Below are 13,817 nucleotides of genomic sequence, written 5' to 3'. Positions count from 1 at the left end.
TAGCAATAACATACAGATGATACAATACAAATTGAGTTGTTAAATTTTAATACAAGCAACTTATATGATGTTTAAAATATCTCTATTTTCATAACGTCTTTGCAGGTATATGCTCGATGTTTGTCCTCATGGCAAGATCGAAAAAAATATAGCAGATCCTCTAATAACTCTACTGGATACCTTGAGATACATATTTAAAAAAATAAGTAATGACATATAATAATATTCTTTCACGATCCGAAACCAACAATTCTATTTAATATATCCTATTATCACATAAATGCAGTTGTGCTTAGTTGTTCTATTTTATAGAACACTCAAATTAAAAGGATCAGCAAGTTTCTTTCCTAGTGTCATTGTTTCAGGAAATTAGTACCAGCCCTGCATGCACTTGAAACCACAAAATGCAATCAAATAGGAAGTTGCTCTAGCAAAATAATCATTCAAGAATCAAATGCAAATTTATCTTACAAAAACTAAGCCAATCAAACAGTACACTGCTCCAGCAAATTTAGTATTCAAGATACATATCATATGTAAACATGACTAATACTCTTACATTTAGAAAGAAGTCAAATTCACAAGCTCACATTGGTAAAAGAGATCACATTAATTTTAAGAAGTTCCACATCAGTAAAGAGATAGAGAAATTTGTCTCCTTATATGAACTTGGAAAAACCTCCACTAATGAGTTAGCTTTTGAGGTTAAGTTAGCCCAGGTGTCATATCTTCACAATTTGCAGTATTCACTGTCCATTTATGCACTCACTAATGATTATCTCAAACAAAAGCAACATTAAAAACTGTCCCATTAAAATTAAAGGAGTTGAACTGAAATTTCATTCACCAAATTACTCGAATATAACTTGTAAATCCTCAAAAAAGTCAAATTCAGAAAATAACAACTTTAAAAACTTAAATTTTCAAGTACAATCATGTTTCAGAGCTAAATGGGAGTCCTTTATGATATTTTAAACTATTGGATGAAATTATTGTTGTAATTTAATTAATTTTGCCGACTATTGGATGAAACAAACTATTGGATGAAATATTGTTGTAATTTAATTTAGTCCCAAAGTAGATAGGGATTTTCAAAAAAAAAGAGTTGCACATATGTGTTCCATGGAAAAACACACATATTCCTAATTTTAGAATTTTTCAATCAATAAAACAAATACTTCGCAAAACCTATCTCAAATATAGCTAATTTAATTACCTCTAAATGATGTATAAGGAAAAAACAGTTGTATTTAGAAGAAAAAAAACCTGAGATTAAATTTAAAGGGGCTCTTGAATTATTGGCCAACTAACTTCTAATCGAGAAATAAATACATGTGGTGGCTTGTGCGAAGGAGTGACAAGTGAAAACTTATGAAATCTGTGCCCCAAATATGAAGAGAAATCCCAAAAACTAAAGATAATAATTATTTACCTGATAAAATATCAGACGCAGAAAAAACAGAGAAGAGCACCATAGTAGCAACAATCTTCTCTGCAATTCCTTGCTCTTTGTTTTGTTTTTAAACAGAGGAGATAGAGAGCAACATAGTAGCAGAGGAGAGATGAAGGAATTGCTACGTGTCTATTCATAAGCAATAGGTAAGACACGTATCTAGCCTAAAAATGCATTTCAGCTTGAAGGGTGAAATGACCAAAACAACATTATTTTTAACTTTTAAGACAAATAGGTGACATGTTGAAAGTTTTTCTTTTGGTTAATAAGATATTTATATATATATATATATTATTTTTTTTTTTCCTTTTCTGTTTAAGTCTTCATCTAATTTTTTAATTACATGTAGTATTGCTACTAAGGTTTCCTTTTCTAAATATCAGATAGGTTTTACTAGAGTAAAATCTAAGAGATTTTCCTTAGGCTCTCTAAGTGTCTTCTTTTGTTATTCTTTTCAATTATGTAAGGATTTTGTTTTCTTGGGACTTTGATAAAATGTCCGCAAGGGGTTTTGAGGCTTATCATACAATGTTTGATGATAATCCTGAAATTGTTGTAAAAAATCATTTCCCAATAATAAATCTATTTTCAGTTTATCGTAGGCAAATAATTTATTTATAGAAACAATTTTAGATCCTAAAATTATTTCTACCTTTTCTTTTGACTGAGAGAGCTTTTCTTTGTCTCCCGTAATTCCAATCATTCTGTTGTCTATTTGGCAACAGGTTGTTATTTTGGTATCATAGAAAGTGATTTCAATGAAAACAGATACTTTAAAAGAAGTTTCTTTTGGCATTTATATTTTTGGTATTAAACAAGTTTCATTCTTAAAAAATAGACTAGGTCAATTATGTATGTCACATAACATACAAAGAAAAGCTAAAAGAATAAATACACAAATTTATTGTTTAGACACAAATGCAGCCACTCAATGGGGATGCAACGATGATAAACCTTATAAAAAAAGAAAACTTAAAAAAGGTTTAATAAAAAGAAAAAATATTTCAAAACAAAATTATATACCCAGAAAGAGATATTATAAAAAGAAAAAAGATTTTAAAAGAACAAAACCTGTAGAAAAATGCAAGTGTTATAATTGTAGCGAAGAAGGCCATAAAAGTTACGAATGTAACAAAATAAGAGTAAAAATATCAAAAATTGACAGAACTGAAATTGATTCAGATCTTGAGTCAATAAAATCTATAGGATGTGAAGACTTCTTTGAAGAGTTATATGAATAATATTCTACAGATTCCAATGAATCAGAATAAAGAAATACAAAAGGATGAAGAAAATTCAGAATTTTTGCAAGAAATAAAATATCTTATCACGAATATCAAGAAATTGAAAAAGTGATAGAGATTACCCAAGAGGTTACAGGAGAGTTGGAGACAATGACCCTATAAGGGTTAGTAGTTACAACAAGGTTACCAAATCGGGCTGACTTATTACAAGTAGAAGACTTAATAGTTCTAGTAGAAGTAACCCCATTCTTGTCTTTAGCAAGTTGATCCTTAACACAGTCTGGAGGGATATGCAAAAGAGTAGTCTTATCGTAGTTTGTTAGCCTGGAGCCTTGCTTAGCTAATATATCTGCTACATAATTTCCTTGCCTGAAGCTATGGCGGACCACCGGATTCTGCAACTTCTTCAATAATGACCTGCAAACAGAGATAATAACATCATAAGGTGGTTTAGCATGATCCATAAGTTGGAGAATTTCGGACAAGTCTGTCTCAATCTCAAGGTTGCCTAATTTGAGAGAGTCTGCTAACATGAGGCCAGTGTGGAAAGCTTCAATTTCTGCTGTAGTATGATTTTGAGCCATACTCATATAAAAGAAACCTGTGATCCAGTCACCCTTGTGGTTACGGATAACTCCACCTATGCTAGCAGTATTATCCCCTTGACGAAAATCCCCATCTATATTCATTTTAAATTTGCCAGAAGGAGGGTGAATCCAATTGATAAGGATGGTTCTTTTGCTATTATTATCCTGGTTATCAGTACATAATTTGAATTCAAGAGTACGACTTCGTATGTCTTGTACGGAGATTAAATTTGACTTGTTTCTAAAGATGTTGTTGCTACGGTTCAACCAAATATGCCAGAGGACAAAGGGAAAGAAATCTTCCCAGGAGTAATGGATGCTGTGACAAGGGGCACAAAAAATTTTGAGGGTATAGAGCCAGTCATTGTTAGCTAATGGAAGATTAGTTAAATTTAGACTAATATCAAGACAACTTTTTTAGAAACGAAGCAGTGAAGGAAGATGTGCTCAACGCTTTCAGTTTCGTTTTTACAGACAGGACAGAGAGGATCAGAAGAGATACCCAATTGATGGAGGTACTTTTTCATGGGAAGCCTATCGTAAGAGCACAGCCAAAGGAAGAATTTGATTTTATTAAGGGTATTGATCTTCCAAACCCAGGAAGAGGGGGAAGTATTTAAAGGGACGGGGTTGATCAAATTGTAGATAGATTTGGTTGAAAAAACTCCATTGGAGTTAATGGACCAGTGAGGTATATCAACATCTATGTTAGGATTGAGTCGAGTGGTGGCTGCTTTATCGGTGATGTTGTTATTGAGGTTGAAAGAAATTCTAGACCAATCCCAACCAGCACCATCCCAGAGATTTGAAAGAACTAGCTTGTCTTCCCCTTTTTAAATGGGTTGTGGATGATCTGTCTAAGAGGCGGTAGGGATGGGATCCAACTATCATGCCAACAGTTAATGTTAAGGCCTGCGAAGGGGGTCCACGTAATGGCGTTGGAGCAAACATTTCTTCCAAGATTAATGTTATTCCAAATAAAGGATGCTGAGGTATTGCTTTTATGAAGGTTATGGATGTTAGAGAGTGTTCGAGTCCATAACAATTTATGATTTGTGAGGAATCTCCAAGCGAGACTAGCAAGGAGGGAAATGTTTTTCTGACAAGCTTTATGAAGACCCAAACCTCCAGAGTTTTTAGGTGTAGTAACAATGTCCCAAGATATATAGTGGATCTTTCTTTTTTGCGCAGTGGTACCCCAAAGAAAATTCCTCTGAATTTGGTCAATGCGATGGAAATTTTTTGTAGGTAATGAGAGATATTGCATAGAATATGAGGGAATACTATTGAGCGTAGTATGAGCTAAGATGAGTCTGCCTGTCGGAGTTAGAAAATTGGTTTTCCAAGAGGAGAGCTTGTTTATCATATTATCAATAATAGATTGGAAATCCGTAGCTTTGGGTTTTCGATTAAGGATTGGAAAGCCAAGATATTTCCCAAAATTGGTCTTAGGGTTGATTTTGAATAGTTTTTGAACTAATATGGGAATGGAGAGAATACAATTATTAGAATAAATGGCTTTGGACTTCAAGGAATTAATTTTCTGGCCAGAAAGCTGGCAAAAATAATCCATACTGGTGTGCATATTTATGATTGATTTGGTGTTTGCTCTAGCAATGAGGGTAAGGTCATCCGCAAAAAAAAGATGGGATAAGGAGGGACCTTTGGGACTAAGGCTAACCGGGTTCCAATTTAAAATGTCAACCTGGTAATTAAGGTAATTCGAGAGAAGTTCCATGCAAAGAATAAAAATATAGGGGGTCATCGGATCGCCTTGTCTAATACCCCTAGAAGGGGAGAAGTAGTCAGTACGAGTACCATTTACTAAGACTGCGATGTTGGAAGTAGTGATGCAACTCATGATGAGTTTACTAAACTTTGGAGGGAATTTAAAGTGTTGAAGGGTTCTGTAAACAAAAGACCATTTGATCCGATCAAAAGATTTTTCAAGATCGATCTTAACCATGACAATACCTTTTTTGTTTTTGGAACGATTAAGGTAATTCATGAGCTCCTGAATGATAATGGCGTTGTCACAAGCCTCCTTCCTTTAAGGAATCTGGTTTGAAAAGGCCCGATTAAGTCATTTAGGAAAGGCTTAAGTCTCATGGCAATGATTTTCATAATGATTTTATAGACAGTATTGCAAAGCCCTATAGGACGGAAGTTCTTGAGATTGTTGGCATTTTTAAACTTGGGAATGAAGCATAGGAGAGTGTTATTAAGATTTTCCGGAATAGATTGGGTTTGAAAGATGTGGTGGCAGTATAGAAGGACAGATTTGCCTATTTTATCCCAGTGGGTTTGGAAGAAATGGGGATGAAGTCCATCGGGACCCGGAGCTTTAAACGGTTTAAAGGAGAATAACTCTTGAGTAACGGAGTCCTAGAGAGGGCAGTCCAAGGGGGAAAGATCTAGCCTGTGGAAGCTCTTCGTTGCCTTTTCTATGCTAGTCTTATTAGAACAAACATGGTCCGTAGTGAAGATGGATTTGTAGAAACTTGAGACATGATCAATAATTCTGGAATGGTCGGTGATCCAGTTGTTATCATCGTCAGTAAAATAAGAAATTCTATTATTCCTCCACCTATTAATCACAGAAAGGTGATAGAATTTAGTATTGGCATCTCCATCATTGAGCCAATTAATTCTGGATCTGATTTTCCAAAAATCTTCCTCAATTTTAAGGCAATTGTTGTAGTCTTGGGTTAGAGAAATTTCAAGATGCTGGAGGAAGCTACTGTAAGGATAAGCTTTGGAATTTTGGATTCCTTCCAACCTTCTAAGGATTCTATTTTTTTTGTGAAAAATATTACCAAAGGTTCTCCTATTCCAGTTGGTAGCCTCTACTTGGAAGATAGAGATAGAGTCCATAAGATTTCTATCCTACCAACATTGAGCAACAATATTTCCGAACTCTGGATGGTTAACCCAAAATTTTTCTAGCCTAATGGGTTTAATAGTAGGCGTTCTATGGGGGTTAGTAAGCCTAAGAAGTAGAGGATTGTGGTCTGAATGAGTTTTTGGCAGGTGGGTGAGAGAGGCATTAGGATAGCTTTCTAACCACAAGTTATTAACAAAAAAATGATCTAATCTTTCGAGAATAAGACCTTTATTACCCCTATGGTGATTAGACCAGGTATATTTACTCCCCTCGAAACCGAGGTTAATGAGATTGCAGTTATTAATACAAGACCTAAAATTCATACTTCTATTATTATTTATATTCCTACCTCCCCATTTGTCATTTTGAGTAAGGATTTCATTAAAATCACCCGTAATGAGCCAGGGCCCCTTAAAGGAGGTAGCAATATTCTCTAAGTTAGCCCATAAAATATTATGATGCTCAAGCTTATTACTAGCATAAATAGCAGTAAACCACCAAGAACTCTTACTAGGAAATACCTGGATCATAGTGTGGATTTCCTGAGAAATGTGCTTTATGTGGGTCAGAGTCACCAGGCTGGAAATCCAAAGCAAGACGATCCCCCCTAATCTACCCTGAGCCGAAACCTCATAATAGTCATCAAAACCAAAGTCCTTCTTAAGGTCAGAGTGATTTTCTACCTTAGTTTCCAGTAAAGCCACCATGCAAGGGCTATGGTTCCTAATTAATTCCCTAAAAGTTCTCCTGAAGTTATTGTTGTTAGTACCCGTAGTAATCCAAACGACAAAACTAGTTGGTAGATTCATTAGAGACATGTTTGAGGGTGGAGTCTGAGACTCCTGATTCTCCAGAGTTGGGAGTTGACTTGGGAACATGGTCGGAGTCATGACTACTGCATACTTTGCCAATGCAGTGTTCAGAGGAGGCCTGAGGTCGAAGGAACACTTCTTCAACGCAAGAGGGCAATTGAGGATGTATTTCTTGTCCTCTTCTTCTGGAAAGATCATAAGGGCTGACCTTCGAAGTTTGATATTTTTGTGAATGAGCCTCCCGCCAGTGCGGTCTCGTTTTCCACGATTGGATTTAGAGTAGAGTACTAGGGAATTTCCATAGGGGTGTGGTTTTGGTTCCAAATGGGGTTTCCCTATACTACTGGTAGTGGTTGCCACGGGAAGATGAGAGGGTTTTGGTTCAACACATCCAAAGGAGTGAAGAATGGTAACTGCACTATGTTGGACATGTTCGGAAAGGGGTTTAGAAGCAGAGGCAAGTTCCAAAGGCCTTGCATGGTGCTGAAGAAAGCAGGGGTCACTGCTGGTGAGAGAGGGTCCATTATGTTGGTTACCCACATTTGATTCACAAAGTGTTCCATTGTAAGTTTCATCCCCTCTGTGACAATCTGGGCAAGAAAGTTTGGATTTTGAAGTAGTATCATGGTTTCCACACCATTGATATTCATGGAGAAAAGTGTTGCATGTCCTTGCAGCGCTGTTTCCACCCACGATTGGGGTTGGTGTTGAGGGTGCATTGGTTGAGTAGCAAAGATTAGAGGATATTGGACTGGATGGAGGTGATCGGATGGTGAGTTGGGGTTGTTCATCCTTGGATTGGTGATCCTTGATGAATGTGAGATCGAAAGGAGGCGGACTTTTTGGTGCACCGAAATAGTTGCTCTGAACATTTTCCTTATAATGAGTGGGGTTATTGGAAAGGGTTGAGTGATTTAATTCTGATGATGATTGTTGCGTAGTAATGGAAGATATAGAGGCGAGAGTATTGGCTAAGGCTAGCGTGTTTGTAGTAGAAGAAATATTTGGAAGATTTTCCTCCGTATTTTGCATAACCACATGGCTAATCGTATTGGCCAGGTGTTTTTCCTTAGTAAGGTTGTTCTCTATATCCATGTCAGCCCTAGAGTTATTAGGGGTAAAATTGGGAATGTCTCGATCAAGTTCTTGGGGAGTTGACACGTATTTTACACCTATCGAGAGGCTAAGAGTAGTTTGCCTAGTTTGTATCACCGGAGTAGCAAGGGAATCGACGGAATTTCTGGGTTTAAAATTAACCATGCCTATATCGTCTTCCTGTAAAACATTGAGCATGTTATACTTATTAGTGGTAGAGAAAACAACATTGGACTTGTTTTTTCATTGAGGAGACTGCTTGACATGAATACTCCCTCCGTTTTTTGATTCACAAAGTGTTCCATTGTAAGTTTCATCCCCTCTGTGACAATCTGGGCAAGAAAGTTTGGATTTTGAAGTAGTATCATGGTTTCCACACCATTGATATTCATGGAGAAAAGTGTTGCATGTCCTTGCAGCGCTGTTTCCACCCACGATTGGGGTTGGTGTTGAGGGTGCATTGGTTGAGTAGCAAAGATTAGAGGATATTGGACTGGATGGAGGTGATCGGATGGTGAGTTGGGGTTGTTCATCCTTGGATTGGTGATCCTTGATGAATGTGAGATCGAAAGGAGGCGGACTTTTTGGTGCACCGAAATAGTTGCTCTGAACATTTTCCTTATAATGAGTGGGGTTATTGGAAAGGGTTGAGTGATTTAATTCTGATGATGATTGTTGCGTAGTAATGGAAGATATAGAGGCGAGAGTATTGGCTAAGGCTAGCGTGTTTGTAGTAGAAGAAATATTTGGAAGATTTTCCTCCGTATTTTGCATAACCACATGGCTAATCGTATTGGCCAGGTGTTTTTCCTTAGTAAGGTTGTTCTCTATATCCATGTCAGCCCTAGAGTTATTAGGGGTAAAATTGGGAATGTCTCGATCAAGTTCTTGGGGAGTTGACACGTATTTTACACCTATCGAGAGGCTAAGAGTAGTTTGCCTAGTTTGTATCACCGGAGTAGCAAGGGAATCGACGGAATTTCTGGGTTTAAAATTAACCATGCCTATATCGTCTTCCTGTAAAACATTGAGCATGTTATACTTATTAGTGGTAGAGAAAACAACATTGGACTTGTTTTTTCATTGAGGAGACTGCTTGACATGAATACTCCCTCCGTTTTATAAAGAATGACCTGGTTTGACTTGGCACGGAGTTTAAGTAAATAAAGAAGACTTTTGAATCTTGTGGTCCTAAATTAAAGTTATGTCAAATGTACAAAATTGCCCTTAATCTTGTGGTCTTAAACATGCCACGTGAAAAGCAAAAAGTAAAATGTTACCAAAAAAGGAAAGAGGTCATTCTTTTTTAAACTGACTAAAAAGGAAAGGAGGTCATTCTTTGTGAAACGGAGAGAGTATTATTTTTGAGCCTAGGGAGATTTTCAGTTGTGGAAGTACCAGGGTCTTTTAAGGAGTGACTGGCCTTAGATTTGAGATACAGGGGAGAATTTTTGGATATAAAAGATAAATTTTGAGAGCTTAAAAATTTACCTGAAGCAGCATCAAAAATATTAATGTTTATACCTGGCTTGTTTAGCTGGCTGGTTCCTTTGTTATGAGATTATATTGACCTACCTTTCTTTGGAAAATTAACTGTATGCCATTGATTAGAAGGTTGTTGAGTGCCTTGTTGTTCCTTCGATGCCCCTTTGCCATTAGTTTGCAGATTTTTGGTTGGGCTGCTATCCTCTGTCAAATAATCTTTCAAGGATTTTTTGTCCTGCTGTAAAAATGCTCGATGTGGACATATTTGAATCGTATGCCCTAGTCTCCCACAATTCTTACATAGAAAGCCTTCACCCTCGTAAACAATATCTTGCTTATGATTGCCTATTTGGATGGATATAGTGACGGGCTCCTCCATAGGTATCTGGACGCATAGCCTTGCATATCTACCATGGAGAGTAGAGCTTGTACAAGCATCAATTTTCAACAGTTTTCCAATGGAGTTACCTATCCTTCTTAGTAGGATGCCGTCGTAGAATTCTGTTGGTAGTTGGGGAAGGCAAACCCATATGGCGGTGAAAATTTGTTTGGCTTTCGCCGGATTGAAATTCGGTTCCCATCTTTTTGTTGATAGAAAATATCCATTGATAAACCAGGGGCCGTTTTGGAAGACATAGGTTGAAGTTTCCTCTTTGGAGAGTTTGATAATGAAGTAGTCCGAACCTAGGTCGATGAGGGGGAAATTTTCTGGCAGTTGCCAGAGTGCCTGGATCTTCTGTCTCAAATATTGGTGGGCGATACATTTCCCAATGAGTTTGATAATGAGGGAGTATTTCCAAGGAGCCCAAAGCCTCTCGTTATCTTTCGGAGAGAGAGTAATGATTTTTACTTTATTGGTTAAACTCTGATCAGCCGGATTTTCTATTGGTAGTTCCGAGGTGGAAGGTTCATTAATATTACTGCATTCTCCCATATATCCATATCAAAAATGTATTCATTTGCCATCAATTTGTCTTTGAAACTATTTTCCATCGTACGACTTGGGAGTATGTCTGGGAAACTGGAGAGATATGAGGTCCCAGGCTCTGTGATGAGTGTCTGGCAACATTTGGGATGAAGGTTGAGTAACAATATTGTAAGATTTTGTAGTTTCCTAGAGAGAAGGGAGAGGATATATATATATATATATATATATATTTATATTATATACTTTATAGAGAATGGAATAGGGGACAAATTCTGCAAATGGATAGCTACCTAATGATGGCATAGGTATTTCAAAAGAGAGTGAGAGTTAATGCACGTGATGATTGGTCAAGTTTTAATTAGAAAACAATTAATGTTTGAAGGATATATCTGGTAAATAGAGCTTACAGTTACAAAAAAAATGTTTGAAGTAAAGGTTGCAGGGAAGTTATATTTTATATAAGGATGGCCGACTAGATTTGACATCTCTTTTTGACCTGGGAGATAAAGTATTGAGAGATAATATTTCATTTCTCTTTCTTCATGACGTAAGTGCTTACATCCTTTGTTTTGTCTTTTTCTGACAGTCTATATTTTTGCTTTTACAGCTGTTTGTTCCCAGCTGTGACTTTATTCAGATTCATCTTCAGATATTGAATGTTTGTGATCTAGAAACTTGCAGGCAAGCTTCCATGTTTCTTCAGTTGCTTCCAGTCTGTGAAGCTCAATATCAAGGATTTTTTCCTTCAATATTTTGGATTTGGACTTCCCTTTAGTCATTAAGGCCCAATTAGAATTATTGTCCAAGACTTTGTAATCTTCATCGTAAAACCGTTTGAGAATAAAATATAGTGTTTTAATTCCCAAAGCTCTTTTAGTTTGTATCCATTTTTTATTTAGGTGTGGGAGCTTTTTATCAACTCATGTTGCCTTGATATTAAAATCATTCAATTTTTCCACTGTAATATAGCTAATTGTTGGAAAATATAGTTGCAAATCTTTGCTTCCATGGAGATACTAAAGAATCGACAATAGACTCCTTCTCCTTATGCATAAATTTTTTACTGAGTTTATCAGTTGTGCAGGTAGTTTGGATAACTCCTGTAGATCTGGTTTAGCATAAACTCGATCTAAGTAACCAAATTCAAATAATTGAGTTGTAAAGCCTGGTGATCCATTTGGAAATATTGAAATTCTTGGAAACAAACTAGTTGTCCCTAAAACTCCGAATGTTTCTCCGCTTTCTTTAGGGAGATTGTAAATATATCTTGTAAAAGCAAGATATTCTTCTTCTTCCAGATTTTGTCTTCCAACCTGAAAAGAAGAAAAAACTTTTGTTCCAGATGGAACCTTGATAGTACTTCCTTCTGGTTTTCCAGAGATAATTTTTTCAACTTTCGCTAAAGATGCCTTCGTTTCTTCTTTCGAAGAATTGGCCCTTTTTTGGCTTTCTTGGCTTTTACCTTTGTCCTTGGACTCAAGTTTCGACATATCCATGCTTATCGATGAGATGTTTTTGGCACTAGGTGCTAGTGAGACATCTCCTGCCGCTTTGTTGGGATTTATATTCCCTTCAGGATTTGAATTCCTTTTTGGACATGTGTCCAAATATTCACGTAACAATAGAAATTCGTTCATATTTTCAGTTTGATCATCACTGAGTCGATTGATTTCATATTACATCTTTCTTGCTTGTTCAGACAAGCTGGTTAATTTATCTCTGATGTTAAATATTTTGTGGCTTTTGTCGTCAATGGACTTTTTCACAAGTTGCATTTTTTCAAACACTCTGTTAATAAGAATCTGTGTTCGATTGTCCATATTGGACGTTTCTTGAGAGAAAATCTGCAAGAGAGTTATCAATTCCTTTAATATGTTCTATTTTAAAAGAATAGAATGATAATAAAACCTGCCACCTATGCAATCTCCTGTATTGCGGTTCTGATGGAAGTTTGTTTGAGATTAATCATGATTCCTACGTGTTATCAGTTCTAATAACAAATTGCTTTGGTAAAAGGAAGGCTGAAAATTTCCTAATTCCTCTAACAATAGCTAATAATTCCTTTTAATTAGTGGAATATCTGTTTCTGCTTCGTTAAATGTACCACTTGTGTACCTACAAATTTCATTTAAATCGGTTTGCAATAATGCTCCCCAATGATAGTTAGAAGCATTTGTTTGGGTAAAACCCCTCAAAATGAAATAGGATAATTAGAGCTTCACGTGCGTGTTAGTAGTTGATAAAATTGTATACATGTTTGAAATGAGTTTATAGGTCAGTTTGGTTGAGTTTGAAGTCAAACGTCATTGGGCACTGAAAAAACTGTCCAAAGCCAGCCAAGCCAAGGGTGGGTTGGTAAATTTCCCCCTTGGCTAATTAAATGTTTGGGCATTTATTTTAAGAAGTTTTTATTATTTTAGGTATATTAGAACATTTAAATGAGGGTTATAACTTCATTCTTCAAATTCGAATTTCCAAAATCATTCTCTCTCCAAAAACTCTCTCTAGTTCATAGAAGAAGAAGAAGAGCTAGGGCTTGGAATTGGTGAGTTCTTCATCAAATTTCGAGTGGATTCTTCAAGAGAGGTATGGTGACCCTTTATTCTTGGTCAATCTTTCTTTCAAGGAGTCCAATCAAAAGGGTTTCAAAAATGTTTCAAAGGACAAAAATCTCAAATTATAAATCTAAGCATGGGTTCATTGGCAAAACGTTTTCTAAGCCATTATATTGATGAATTAATGTTTGATTAATGTTTTTAGAATGATTTCATATGGAATTCCTTGAAGAACCCATGTTTTCCCTAAACTCCTAAATTTGCTTATGAAGTGGGTCTTTTTCTATAAATTCAAAGTTGATGGAATTAGGTGTAAAGTGAATTGTATTGATATCTCTTGGGTTGTTTAATGTTTATTCATGATTAATTGTTGATAATGGGTGAATTAAGGGTGGTAAGACTTATGGGTGAAATATTGGTGATTGTTTGAATTTTGGTGATTTTGGCTATTGCTTTGGATTATGGTAAGAAAGCTTGAACTCTCCTTATTGAATTGATTGTTGTTGGTAGGTTAAATCCACCTTTGGTGGAAGTGTTATATCATATTCTTGTGTGGTATTATTGTGAATTGTAGCCATGAAGGCATTGGTGAAGTTGTTGTATAATGTTGGAATATCGTATTATTGTAAATTGAGGCCATGAAGGGCATTATATGAGTGCTATTATAGTGTTGTATTATTATACACATATGAGGCTATATGTAAAGTCCTATATGAAGCTATATGTAAAGTTTGTGTGAAGCTATAATGTGAAGATGTTCTAATGGTATTAATG

The 13,817-nt window shown here is 36.0% G+C and overlaps 1 long non-coding RNA gene across 1 annotated transcript; it reads right to left on the bottom strand.

Moving 5' to 3' along the window:
* Positions 1-200: 200 nt before the first annotated feature.
* On the bottom strand, positions 201-1,605 carry LOC107060394 (uncharacterized). The gene is made up of 2 exons (XR_001473337.1): positions 1,433-1,605; positions 201-390 (listed from the first exon to the last, which is right to left on the bottom strand). It is a non-coding gene; the product is annotated as an uncharacterized lncRNA (long non-coding RNA).
* Between the last annotated feature and the right edge of the window lie 12,212 nt (positions 1,606-13,817).

This window comes from Solanum tuberosum, unplaced genomic scaffold (genome assembly GCF_000226075.1).
Source record: "Solanum tuberosum cultivar DM 1-3 516 R44 unplaced genomic scaffold, SolTub_3.0 scf00077, whole genome shotgun sequence".
Lineage (NCBI taxonomy): Eukaryota > Viridiplantae > Streptophyta > Magnoliopsida > Solanales > Solanaceae > Solanum > Solanum tuberosum.
The sequence above is the reverse complement of the archived record's forward strand: the minus strand, read 5'-3'. Positions and strand labels throughout refer to the sequence as shown.